We start from the raw sequence: 13,832 nt of genomic DNA, 5'->3' as shown, positions 1-13,832 counted from the left end.
TGTTGAATTTTGTCGTAGGACAGGCCAAACTGGCTATTTATAAAAGCAGAAAAAATCAAATAGAGAATGTTTTAGGTGAGGAAGTGTTATCAATGTTTGTGTCATTGGTGAAAGCCAGAGTTAGAGTGGATTTTAGATTCTACTATCTGATGAATAATGTTGATGAATTTTTGTCTCAATGGTGTTTCAACAAAGCTCTGTGTTCTGTTGTTGAGGGGGAGCTGAGATTTAACTCTGTGTTTCTATGAGATTTTTTTTCTTTAACATATTTATTTATTTCTGTCTAATCTGGTAATCATGTCATTTTGAGATTGTCCGTTATTTATTGGAAAATAAAGGTGTTTTTTAAAAAATCAAAAAAAAAAAAAATCTCTCTAGCTCTCTCTCTCTCTCTCTGTCTCTCTCTCTGTCTCATTGTGTCATACGGATTACTGTTAATTTATTATATTGATCTGTTCTGTACGACATCTATTGCACGTCTGTCCGTCCTGGAAGAGGGATCCCTCCTCAGTTGCTCTTCCTGAGGTTTCTACCGTTTTTTTTCCCTGTTAAAGGGATTTTTGGGGGAGTTTTTCCTTATCCACTGCGAGGGTCATAAGGACAGAGGGATGTCGTATGCTGTAAAGCCCTGTGAGGCAAATTGTGATTTGTGATATTGGGCTTCATAAATAAAATTGATTGATTGATTGATTGACTTGTTGACCCCGTTAAAGGTTTTTTTGGGGGGAGTTTTTCCTTATCCGCTGTGAGGGTCCTAAGGACAGAGGGATGTCATATGCTGTAAAGCCCTGTGGGGCAAATTGTGATTTGTGATATTGAGCTTTATAAATAAAATTGACTGATTGATTGATTCATATCGATATCATACTGTTACCCAGGGGCAAAAACAAGCACGGCTGATGGCAAAATTATTCCTGACTCTGTCATGGTTCCAAAAAGAGGAGCAGCTTCAGTAGTGTGGAATAAACTGTGGTGTCCTGAATGTTTTATGAACAGCTCCGGACTTATCAGACTCTTTTATTGACTTCCCGCTCAGAGTGAACTAATTCAGAGGCTCCTCTGGCAGCAGCACAGTGTCTTTCCCTCTCCTCTTGCCGTGCACACACTGGGTGTCCTCTACTAAGCCAGCAAGATGCTGACAAACTTGTTCATGCTTTTGTTTCCAGTTGGTCTTGTTTCCAAAAAGACCATATAATTTCAGTTTTGCATAACCTACACTGGCTCCCAGTATCTTTTAGAATTGATTCTGAAGTTCTTGTGTTGGTTTTTAAGGCTCTTAGTGGCCTCACCCCCTTTTTTATTATAGACTCCCTATCATTTTATGTCCCTCCAAAAACCCTGGGATTCTCCACAGCTGCTCTTGTCACTGATGTCAGTACAAAAACCTTTGGGTATGCTTCTTTTAGCTACTACGCCCCAAAAATATGGAACACCCTGAAATGCTTGTTCAGTGGACAGTATTAAATAATGACTCTTTTTAATATAGCCTATAACCAGCAGCTCTCTGTTTTAATATTTATACTATCTGTTTTTTTCCTAATTAATTAATAAATCAATTTTCTAATTTCTCCTTGAATTAGTGTTGTATAATTGTATGGTTTTAACTCTTTGCTGTTTGTATCTGCCACTGAATTGTAAATCACTTGGTGCATGACAGGTGCTATATAAATAAAGTTAATTCATTCATTCATTCATTCATTCATTCATGACTTTGTCATAAACCTTCAGTAATGTAAACCTATGTGGAAAAAAATACATGTGAATGTGCAATGTTTCCTGTAGCATAACAGCCTGCCACAGGTTACAGTGTGATGATAGAGGAGAAATGGCAGTGCCTAAAGGTCCAGGGGGGGAAAAAACACCTCAGTCATTTAGGATTTTGCTAAAAGAGAAGGAAATCGCCTGTTGATTTATATATATAGAGCCCAGGGTATATTTTTTTGTATTTGGGAACTGTTTAAATGTGTGATTTGTGGTAGATTTTATTTTGCTATACTATTAATATTGTATACAGAATCTGAATCTCACTCTGAGTTACTATTGTTGTTTACAAACTAAAGAAATGAGAGATCATTTTGTTAAGTTTAACTGAATATTTGAAGGCAAACTGTTAGGTTGACATGTAAAACTATATTACTTATTTTGTTGCAATTCTATGTTCTTAAATTAATATTAACATTTGTTTTACTAATTTGTCATATAGTCAAGAATATCGTTATCACCAAAATACCCTGAATTATCGTGATATTATTTTTGGGCCATTGTGCCCACCCCTAATTGGTAGGATGAGCAAATAGCGGGCTCTTATGTCAATCATTATGTCGAGCTATCCCAACCCTCTCGCTGCACTGTAGCAAAAACGTGACACTACTTCCACCTTTGTTACAGACTCGGCCTCTAGGGGTCCATGTCAAGGTCATGTAAACATAGGCTGTTTTTGAACAAACAACATATGCTGTTATTTTTCTTCTGGGCAATCTCTTTCAAAGAGGCCTCATGGGCACTAGCGAGCTACTACTACAGTTCCACTATTTCTGCTTCTGCTGCCTCTGCTGCTCCTTCAGTTAACACAGCTACTGCTACTTTTACTGGAACTGTGTACTGATCCTGCATTACTGCTGATTCTAATACTGTTACTGTTGCTACTGGACCTAATCTATATGACATTCATCCTACCAGAGGTCAAAACAGAACCAGGTATCAAGTCTCTATATTGTCAAACATGCAATAGCACTCTGTCTAATCCTGACTGATACTAATACTTACCTCCATGGCTGCTGTCTCATGCTTCCGCTGCAGGCCTTCATACTCCCCCAGGGCTGTAGGGAGCAAAGGATGCCAGTAAGCCATGTTGGTCAGTAAATCACAATAAGGCAAATGTCAGTGAAGAACACATAACTCACACCACCCTGTTAAAACTAAGTCAACAAGTGGAAACTTCTCCAACATGTGATAACTTGTCATTCAGTGACTAGTGCAGCTTGTGTCCTCTGTCACCTGACTGTTATAGTCAGAGATATTGAAGATAGTAACACTGCTGTTGTTGGGTATTTGCATTGGGTGTAACTACAACAGTAAGGGGATCTGCTTTCTATCATGAATTTGTATTAAAAGATTATCTAGATGCATGGTGCCAAGATTAGAAACTACAATAACCGCCCTACAGTTGTATGCCTCCAAGCGCTAGTCAAGTTTTTCTTACAGTTTAGATCCATGTCTGTAAAATCATGGTTGCTTCACACACATCTCCCCCTGGCAGCAGAGAAAATCATACAGTCAACACAGTTTCAACATTAGTGTCACCAATTCAGTATCCGACCAATGGCTAGAAAAGTGTTTTGACCTTTGACCTTTTGGATATAATATGTCATTGTCATAGATGGATGTTGTAGCGCCACCATCAGGACTGTTAGCTGACAATGTCAGCTGAGGAGGTTTGACCTCTGTTCAAAGTTTTTCAGCTGCTTGGCCCCTATTGATATTTATGCTGAAATAAAAACAGTGTCCATGGTATGTTTTGTACAGTTTTGTAGATCAACACTACAATAACTAAAGGAAAACAACTAAACTGTAAACATCACACATACTAAATCACCAAAATTGCAGCAAAAATGTAAATTGGACACTGTTTTGCCTGTTTCCTATCATAATGAGTAGGGGTGGGGGAAAAATAAAATATTATTGCAACATTTTGTGTGGCGATATTGTATCAATACACGGACGCCCAGTATTGATCTTTTAATATATACATTATCAATTTTTGCAAATAAACATTTTAATACAGCTTTTGGTACTAGAATAATAAAATGAATTGCTTTTTTGGTCTACTAGATAGTGCTGAGATTTTATTTTTCCAAGTGAGTTCAGCAGAGGTCTCAGTCAGCAGCATTTAGCAAGAAGTTCATCAAAACAAAGACGGAAGCACTGGAAAAAGAAATCAGAAATGTGCCGTCAGTGTTTAAATCAACCGTCTGGGATTTTTTAATATGGAAGGAAAGGAGGACTTGGATATGAAACATGCGATTTGCAAGCAGTGTCGCTTCAGAATAAAATACTCCAGATACTCCAATCTGGCCTTGCAGAGGGGGTTAAATCTGTCAACAGTTTAGTTTGTCAGGTGTATGCATAATTTCTGGCAGATTTTATGACAGTGCTGGTCAGTCTGTCTGCTTTGCATCACATTTTGCTGCAATAAAAATTATTTAAGTCAGATGAGCAGACTAAAAACGTTATCTTGTGCAGTAAAACTGATGCTGATTAAGTTTTCCTTTGGGGAAATAATTTGCAGTTGAAAAAAAGGTAATAAATAAATCACAATATATCACAATACATTTTATCACAATACTCAGCATATCGCAGTATCACAATGATATTGTATCATGACCTAAGTATCGTGATGATATCGTATTGTGGCTTCTCTGGTGATTCCCACCCCTAATAACAAGGGTTCTACTGTCAGCCCTGTGATAGTCTGGCGACCTGGACCCGCCTCTCACCCAGGTTCAGGTTCAGGTTACTTTATATGTACCCGTAGGTAGATTTGTTCTGCAGTAAGAGCATTTGACATAGAAACATAAAACATAAAAGACAAGTACTCAGAAGGCTTATTGATCAGGATTTGCAAAAGCCAGAGGCAAAACCAGATATAAAAACCATGAAGGTTATTAAAAAACAAACTACTGGAGTGCCACGATAAAAGACCTGATTAAGAACATGATGTAAGGGACAATAAATAGTTAAGACAAATCAAAACTTCGAAAGATGGTTAGAAATAATAAATAAACTAGTCCATACCCATTGGTAGCTTTGTCACCTTCTACCTATGCCTATGCCTATGCCTAGTTTTCTATTAGCTGTAAGGGCAGGAATTTCACGAGGGCCACGAGGGCTGTGCCCTTGAAAAAAATATCTGCCCTAAGGCCACAGTGGCCTTGATGCCCCGCCCACACTGCCCCAGGTTATTTTGCGGTTTTCTCCTCTGCCTCTTTCCTGTCAACACGGCTTTGACACCTGCGTCTTTTGAGAAAAAAAATGTGATGACATTCTGGACTCTTATTGAGCAACATCAAATGAGACGATGCATACATCACCAGTGGTGGGTTTGATTCGAGCCTGGCATGAAGCGCTCAGACGGGCTATAACGACAGTTTGACACCAATGTATCACCGGCCAACCAGGAGACTTCATCAAACGCCCGGGCAGGGATTGGCACCGAGACCTGGTATTAAACAACCCAAGGTAAGTTTGATCAACACAGTAAGCTCCGCCATTATCGGCGTTACTTTTTAAACTTTCAGTTTCATGTATCATCATTCTGCAGCGGTGGGGCCGCGGTGCAGATGAAGGGAATATAACTTCAAGATGACTCTAGTTAACGACAGCTACACTTGTTACTGTGAGTAAGTGCAATAAAACCTTTGCTAGCCAAGCCAATACTTTATGTGATCAGCATGTAGAATATTTCAATCTGCTCTGTCCACAGTCTCTCATTCACCGCTTCTATGATTTATGATCGCGGTCGACACAAGCACATCGCACTCACGGTGCTAACAGCAAAGTGTTAAACACAAACTTAAATGAAAGCTATCTGTAGGCCTATGTAGGCTAACACTTTATCTGAACATGTACCTGAGGCAGCCGACCTGCAGACAGTGAGTGCCCTCAGTACAGGAGGGACAGAGAGCAGGATGAATGACTGATACTGATGTCTGTCTTCATGCTGAGATAACGTGACTTTCTTCACTCAGTATTGTGATGTCGGGAGGAATATTTATATTCCAGTGAGATATTATTGGGTTTTAAATAGTGACTTTGTTGTTGTAAACATGACTGTTGCTGCCATGGACTGTATAAAACAATATCCTGTGTAACTGACCTATAAGGAAAGCATCAGGAGGTGAGGTGTGTGCATGTGTGTGTGTGGAGGAGAGCAGAGAGGGAGATGCTGGTAGTGAGATAGTGTGTGTTGTCAGATACTGTTAATGTCTCTTAATATGCTTCTGTGCATTGATAGCTCTTTTTTAGTCTGTTTCTGCATTATGTTGAGAAGGACCATGCCTGTGTATATATAAATATAGATATGTATGCAAAAAAAAAAAGTGGATCGGTTGCTCGCTGCTAAAAATGTGGCCTGTCGACATTATCTGGTTTTGAAATGCGGCCCAGTTGAAATAGTAGCCTAATTGAATAGCCCTGCTGTAGTTTGCTTGTTAGCTATCTAACAACACATCTCAAAAATAGGCTAATTGTAAGCCAGTATTGTTCAGTGAATCAGTTTATCATGTACACTCAAAACATATTTAGGCCTAATATTTAAGATCGTTTGCTTATAAATACATGAACCTGGTTGTTCTATATTTAAAACACATTGGGTTTATTAGTGCTATGAAATAAATCACATTATTACTTATTATACTCATTATTNGTTTGGTTCAGTACCGCATAGCCTCATTTGGAGTGCGTTTGACTATTTCAGAGTGCCACAGGTAGTTGTCAACTTAGTGCAAGCATACTTTCAGGATATTAAGTAAGTACTGTAAGTAAATTTTATTTATATAGCACCTTTCACAGATAAAAATCACAAAGTGCTTTACACAATAACAGTAACAGTAAAAACACAATAGCAGTAAATAAAAGATACAAGAGAACAACGATACAGATGAATAAAGTCATACAGTGCTTCACAACATGGTGATAGCTAGGGAGGTAGAAAAGGAGATATGGGGGCATAAACACTCATTTAGCTAAAAGTCTGTTTGAATAAAAATGTCTTCAGCTGCTTTTTAAACATATCAACTGAATTTAAGGAACGTAAGGTGAGAGGCAGTGCATTCCACAGTCTGGGTGCTACTGCTTGAAAGGAGCAATCTCCACGGGACTTAAAGTGGGTAAATGGAACTACAAGCAGCATCTGACCTGAAGACCTTAGACTGCGAGTGGGAGTGTGCAAGTGTATTAGGTCAGAGATGTAAGAAGGAGCTTGTCTGTGTAGGGCTCTGAAAGTAAGGACTAAAATTTTAAAATGAATTCTAAAATTTACTGGTAACCAATGAAGAGAGGCTAAAACAGGTGTAATGTGTGCTCTTTTGCCCGTGCAAGTTAAAAGCCTTGCAGCAGAGTTCTGGACTGCCTGAAGATGGTCAAGCTCTTTCTTATTTAGACAGGTAAAAAGACTGTTACAGTAGTCGAGGCGAGATGATATAAAAGCATGAATGATCATCTTCAACTCTGCCTTTGAAACAAGGGTTCTAAGTTTGGATATGTTCCTGAGGTGGAAAAAGCAGTTTCTAATTAATTGCACTCTAAGGACATTGCTGAGTCAAAAATAACACCTAGATTCCTGAGGTGTGGCTGAACAGATGGACCTAACGCACCAATGTGTTGTTTGATCTGTGATACACTACTGTCAGGGGCAATAATTAATGTCTCTGTTTTATCTGAGTTCAACTGTAGGTAATTGTCAGTTAACCATTGTTTGATGTTTGACAGACAATTTATCAGGAACGATAATTTATGGAACTCCTCCTGGGCTTGAATGTACAGTATAGCTGGATATCATCAGCATAAAGGTGGTAAGAAATATGGTTATACTGTGCAATTAGTTGTCCTAGAGGGAGCACATATAAATGAAACAAAATAGGACCTGAAGTGACAAAAATCGGTGCCGGGAAATGGGCCTGGCGGCTCCCGATCCTGTCCTCCTTGTTTCTTCTAAAAAGTCTTCTGTTGTCAATTCAGTATCTTAGGTTCGGCTGGCAGGTACTTAAAAAAGCACTGGAGAGAGGCAGAATCTGATGCAATCGAGTTTATTGTGTTCACAGGCAACAACACAGACAAACTCATGAGTCAGCCTCCGGAGGACGACTGACTTCTGCTTTCGGTGCTCTGGCTTATATGCTGGTGGAGGTCGAAGAGATCTCCACCCATTTCTGTAGTCCTTCCCATTTCGATCCGTTTTTACTGGTAGCAGACTTTGCCTCTGTTCTGGCTCAAACTGGAATCTGCCACCAGTATTTCCGGAATCGCTCTCACTCTATTTTTTAAAAACATGTGATCTCTGGGGACTCTCATGCTACAGTCCCTCGTGCTTCCGTGTAATATGACTCATTACATGCACATCAAGTAATACAATCATTTGAGTGTGTGTGTGTGACCTTTCTTGTGTAATATAACTCTTAAGTGCATTAGGTCGTACAATCAAGTGAGTGTAATATAATTCTTAAGTGCATTAAGCAGTACAATCAAGTGAGTGTTCTATCTTCTTTCACACAGCACGTGGTAACTTGTATGAGTGTCACTGTAAGTTCATAACATCATGTGAGTGTAGGTTGATGCATTATATCATTCCACAGCGCGTGATAAGTCATATGAGTCAATAAGAGTTCACAACTAAGATGTCACTAAGAGTTCACACAGTTACATTGCATATATGCGTCAATAAGAGTTCACAACTGAGATGTCACTAAGAGTTCACACAGTTACATTGCATATTATGTATAAATGCAGTATTAGTTTTTTTGTAGAAGTCTACACACTAACATGTGTGGTCTTAACACCTGATGAGGGTTTTGACTTTTACACTACAGACCTAAAACAGAACCCTGTGGAACCCCGCATGACAAGTCTTTAGTTTCGGACATAATCTGGTTTGCAAAAACACTAAAGCTTCTACCAGTGAGGTAAGATGAGAACCATTCTAAAACTGATCCAGTCATTCCGACCAGCTCTTGTAGTCTTTTTATCATAATCTTATGATCGACTGTATCAAAGGCAGCTGAAAGGTCCAATAAAACTAAAACTGTGTATTCGCCGGAGTCGGCTGACATCATAATATGATTAGTGACTTTAAGTAATGCAGTTTCCGTGGAGTGCACCTTCCGAAAACCTGACTGAAATCTGTCAAAAATCTCATGTTCCTCTAAGAAAGAGGTCAGTTGTTCTGCTACAATTTTTTCTAAAATTTTCGACATGAATCGAAGTTTGGATATTGGCCTATAGCTTTTCGGCAGTGAATGATCAAGACCAGGCTTTTTCAGTGTTGGTTCAACGACAGCATGTTTAAAAAAGCTGAGAACCACACCAGTTGAAAGTGAGGTATTATATAGGTCTACAAAACAAGGGCCAATGGAGTTGAATACTTTTTTAAATAGAGCAGTGGGGAGAACATCGACGGGACAGGAGGAAGGTTTCATTTTAGCTAGAAGAGTAGTAATGTCATGTAATGTCACAGGTTTAAAGGAGGACCATGTGAGAGGGGATGGATCAGAGGCAGAGCTGTAAATGTTTGATGGAGTGATACTTTCCCTAATGTCACTGATCTTATCAGTAAAGAAATTCAGAAAGTCATTACTGTCTGCTTTAGAGGACACGGGGATTTGAGGGACAGAAGGGGAAACAATGGCGTTTATGGTGTCAAATAAGAATTTAGGGTTTTTCTTATTTGAAGATATTAACTGGGAAAAATATTCAGTTCTGGCATTTTGTACAATGGAATTTAAGGAGGACCTAAGTTCTTTAAGGTGTAGCCTGTGAACCTCAAGTTTAATTGATTTCAATAAATGCTCTGCCTTTCGACAATTTCTCCTATGATTCAGGATAGTTTCATTCAGTATCTAATTTAACAGAGGATTTTAATGTACCAAGGGCTTTTTATGAGAGACGAAATTGGATTTGACAGGTGCTAATTTATCTAAAATAGCTGAGCATTTACTGTTAAATGGCTGCATAAAAACATCCATATCATCACATCTTGTCAGTGAGCGTGGGTCAAACAGAGCAGAGAACCTCTCAACAACATCCGGGTTTATAATTCGCCTTTGGATCATAGTTTTCAAGGGTGGAGGATCCAGAGGGAGGTTAAGATCAAAAAGTACACAGCTATGATCACTCACAAGTATATCCTCCACACACACATTTACAATATTTAAGCCCAGTGAGAAAACAAGGTCTAGGGTGTGTCCCTTTATGTGTGTGAGTCCAGAGACATGCTGCGTGAAATTAAAAGAGTCAGTGATGGATAAGAGATCAGCAGCCATGTTAAATGAGGCATTGTTGACATGTAAATTGAAATCGCCCAAAATTAAGACCTTTTCCAGCTTGATGATAGAAGATAAAAATTCTGTAAAATCAGTAAGAAAAACACCTGCTGGACCAGGAGGGCGGTAAATTAGCACACAGTAAAACATATTAATAGAACCGACCTTAATCATTTGTGACTCAAAGGAGGAAAAATCATATTTCTGCATAAGCATCTGTCCCGGTACACAGCGGCAAGACCACCACCACGGTGACCCAATCTAGGTGTTGCAATAACGGAGCAGTCAGTAGGACAGAGCTCATTTAGATGAATAAACTCATTGTCCCTTTGCCACGTTTCCGTAATAAACATAATGTCCAAATTCTCTCTGGTGAAAAACTCATTTAGAAAGAGGGATTTGTTAGAGATGGATCTAGCATTAAGCAAGGCTATCCGGGCCGATGATGACGTGTCAGCATCCTCAACAGCTGACAGTGGAACTGACAGCAAACACCTGGTGTAGTCACATGATGGGGGAACACCCAAACGGGGCCTATTACCAGTGATGACAGGGATGACAGAATCGCTGGCAGTGGGATGGTATGGGGGGCGTGATGAAGATGTAGCGGAAGAAGGGGAATCCCGTGTGTGAGTGACGTCAGATGTAAATACCGGTAGTCAATCATGTGGGGCGTAGTGTACTGCGTGCTGGATGTTGTTAGTTAGCAGTTTCGAGCCAAGTTTATTCGGTTGCAAGCCATCCCTCCTAAAAAGAGACTTGCGGTTCCAGAAGAGGTTGAAATTCTCAATAAAAACCATATTGTGAGCCCTGCAGGCGGACTGAAGCCAGTAATGCAGGTAGAAGACTCGGCTAAAACGACTAGGACCGTGGGACAGCGGAGCAGTGGGGCCAGAGATGAAAATGGATTTCCCTGTTTGTTCTAAGAAACTAAAGAGGTGGTTAAAAGCAGCTATGGTAAGCTCAGACTGTCCTTTTGCTGTATCCACAATGCCACAGTGGATAATAAAACGATGGATGGAGTCCGGAAGTGAGGGCAGAATGTTCTGGAGCTTTTCCAAGATATCGAGGACAGCGGCACCAGGGAGACAGAGAGTGGTTGCATTAAAAAAACGGACATTTTTAATTATTGAATCGTCAGTTATGAGAGTGGTGGGAGAGAAAAGTGGCCGGGGGGATGTAGGCTGAGTGTTGTCAGAAGGAGGCAGCGGACGTTCAGTGGCCCCAGTGCAGGGCGAACTCACCGGAGGCTGGGCGGTCTGAGCAGGCGAGAGTTGCAGTAAGAGGAAGCAGTTCGGCTCTGGAGGCTGCTCTTCTGCTGGTTGCAGGTGAGTGAGACCACCAGAGCATCTGTACACAGCTTCCATCAGTAACCTGCGGCGGTAGGAAGAGGATTTCCCCAGATTCTCACTCTGCTGCCCCGTGGTGGACCGGGCAGCGGCCCGATCGACACCAGCAACAGGTGGAGAGGAGACAGCCGCAGCAGGTGGAGAGGAAGCGGCACCAGATGCAGCCAGCCCAGAGGTCCGGCAGTGGTGAGGTGCTGGAGTAAACATCAGTGTGGAGCGGCAAGTCCTGGAGTGTGAGGAGCGGTCGGATATGGCTGGAGGAGGCTTCCGTGATGATGGCGAGCCGTTGGTCCCCTGTGACAGCAGTGGAGATGAAGGAGGAGAATGCTGGGGTTCCTCGTTCAGAGGAGGGAAGTCGTACTGGTCGAGAGGCACAAACCTATTTTCCAGCTGGATGTTGTGGTGCGGTGCGCCAGAGGAGCACCTCCCTCTCCTGCTACCAGCTCCGACCAGGGTCCAGGGACCTTGATTGGACGGGGTAGAGCTGACCGGGACCTTAGGTTTAGCCCCGAGACGGACCCAGGAGTTGTTGGGCTCAATGGCCGGCGTAGGGTCCACAACAACCGCAGGGCAGACAGCGGTGGCAGCAGGCTTGGTAAGCGGAGGAGGAGAGGTGGGCTCAGCAGCCAGACAGAGAGCAGTGATGATGGGCTTGGTGACTGGAGGAGAAGCAGAACCAGCAGCGGTGTCAGTGTGTACAGGACCAAAACTGATGGTGTCCAATAACTGCTCAACCTCTTGGATTTTGTACAGTGTGGAGATTCGTTCCTCTAGTTCCTCAATCTTCTGAGTGAGACGGGTACAGCTGACACAGTCCAGCGGAGAGGTGAGTGGAGCCATTGGTTATAGATGTATAACAAAAGCCGGGCAGATTCACGGGCTGGAGGTTAGCAGGCAGGGTTAACAGTTGAAGGCCAGCAGGCAGGGCTGGTAGCTGGAGGTTAGCAGGCAGGGCTGGTAGCTGAAGGCTAGCAGGCAGGGCTGGTAGCTGAAGGCTAGCAGGTAGCAGGCTGTTAGCCCCCCGGTTAGCGCTGGTGGTGTTAGCGTGGAACTCTCAGTAGTGTTGCATTGTATGGAAAAGGGATACTTCAGCTGCCAGTATCTAGTTTAACAGAGGAATTTTAATGTACCAAGGTCAGGACAGAGCTCTTGTTATCTGGGAGTAAGGACGTGGTAGTTAGTAGTGTGGTTCCAAATCCAACCAAGGGGAGTAAGTGGAACCCAAGATCAGCAGTTCAGGAGGCAGAGGCAGCTCTTAGGCATGCAGAGATTGTAGGTAATGTTCAGTTTGGCCGGGGAGGCCTGGGGCTTGGCTCAGGCAAACCGGTATGGAATAAAGCAGGTCTCAAAGATAAAAGAAAGCTGGTCGTGGAACAGATATGTAGACAGGAGGAGATATTAAGGGGTGCAAAGGTAGTGGCCCAGGCTAAACAGGGATAGTGGTTGAATTGGGAAAGTGTAGAGAAGAGGAAGCTTAGTTGGAGGGACCTGTGGAGTATGGAGGAGAATCGTATTAGATTCCTGGTAGGGGCTACATACGATGTGCTACCAACCCCCCAGAACCTAAAACCGTGGGTAAATGAGGACCCATCATGCCCATTGTGTTCAGGTACCTTAAAGCATATTTTGTCAGGCTGTAAAGTTAGCTTGTCACAAGGCCGATATACATGGCGACATAACCAGGTGTTGAAATGTTTAGCTACAGGCATCGAAGGAAACGAAGACAGGTGAATTAAGAAGGTGTTAAGAATAGGAGTTTAGCAATTCAGTTTGTCCATGAGGGAGAGAAATACAGAAGGGATAAGTTAGTAAGGGGGCAAGGGTGTGGCCACCTAGAAGGTGCTTGTGGTTGGGAAATGCAAGTAGATTTAGGGGGAAAGCTTGCTGTTCCACAGGAAATAGTTTGTACCAAGCAGAGGCCTGACATAGTGTTGTGGTCAGTGAGTCAACGGATAGTTTATTTCATTGAGCTGACAGTTCCTTGGGAAGACTCAGTCGAAGAAGCCTATGAAAGAAAAAAGCTTAGATATGCAGACTTAGGAGCAGAAGCTGAACAGTGAGGATGGAAAATTAGGATTTGTCCACTGGAAGTGGGGTGAAGGGGATTCATAGCAAGATCAGCTGTCTCACTCCTGGGGGAACTCGGAGTGTGGTAACAGAGTTTGAGGAAGACAGTGAAGGAAATGTCAGATGAAGCAGTTAGATATAGCCAGGATCTGGAAGCGAAGAAATAATGTTAGTTGGGGGCCACCATGGGGAACTATGAATCAATCAATCAATCAATCAATCAATTTTATTTATAAAGCCCAATATCACAAATCACAATTTGCCTCACAGGGCTTTACAGCATACGACATCCCTCTGTCCTTTGGACCCTCACAGCGGATAAGGAAAAACTCCCCCCCAAAAAAAACCCTTTAACGAGGGAAAAAAACGGTAGAAACCTCAG

This window comes from Epinephelus moara, chromosome 19 (assembly GCF_006386435.1).
Source record: "Epinephelus moara isolate mb chromosome 19, YSFRI_EMoa_1.0, whole genome shotgun sequence".
Lineage (NCBI taxonomy): Eukaryota > Metazoa > Chordata > Actinopteri > Perciformes > Serranidae > Epinephelus > Epinephelus moara.
This window is presented reverse-complemented; position numbering follows the sequence as displayed.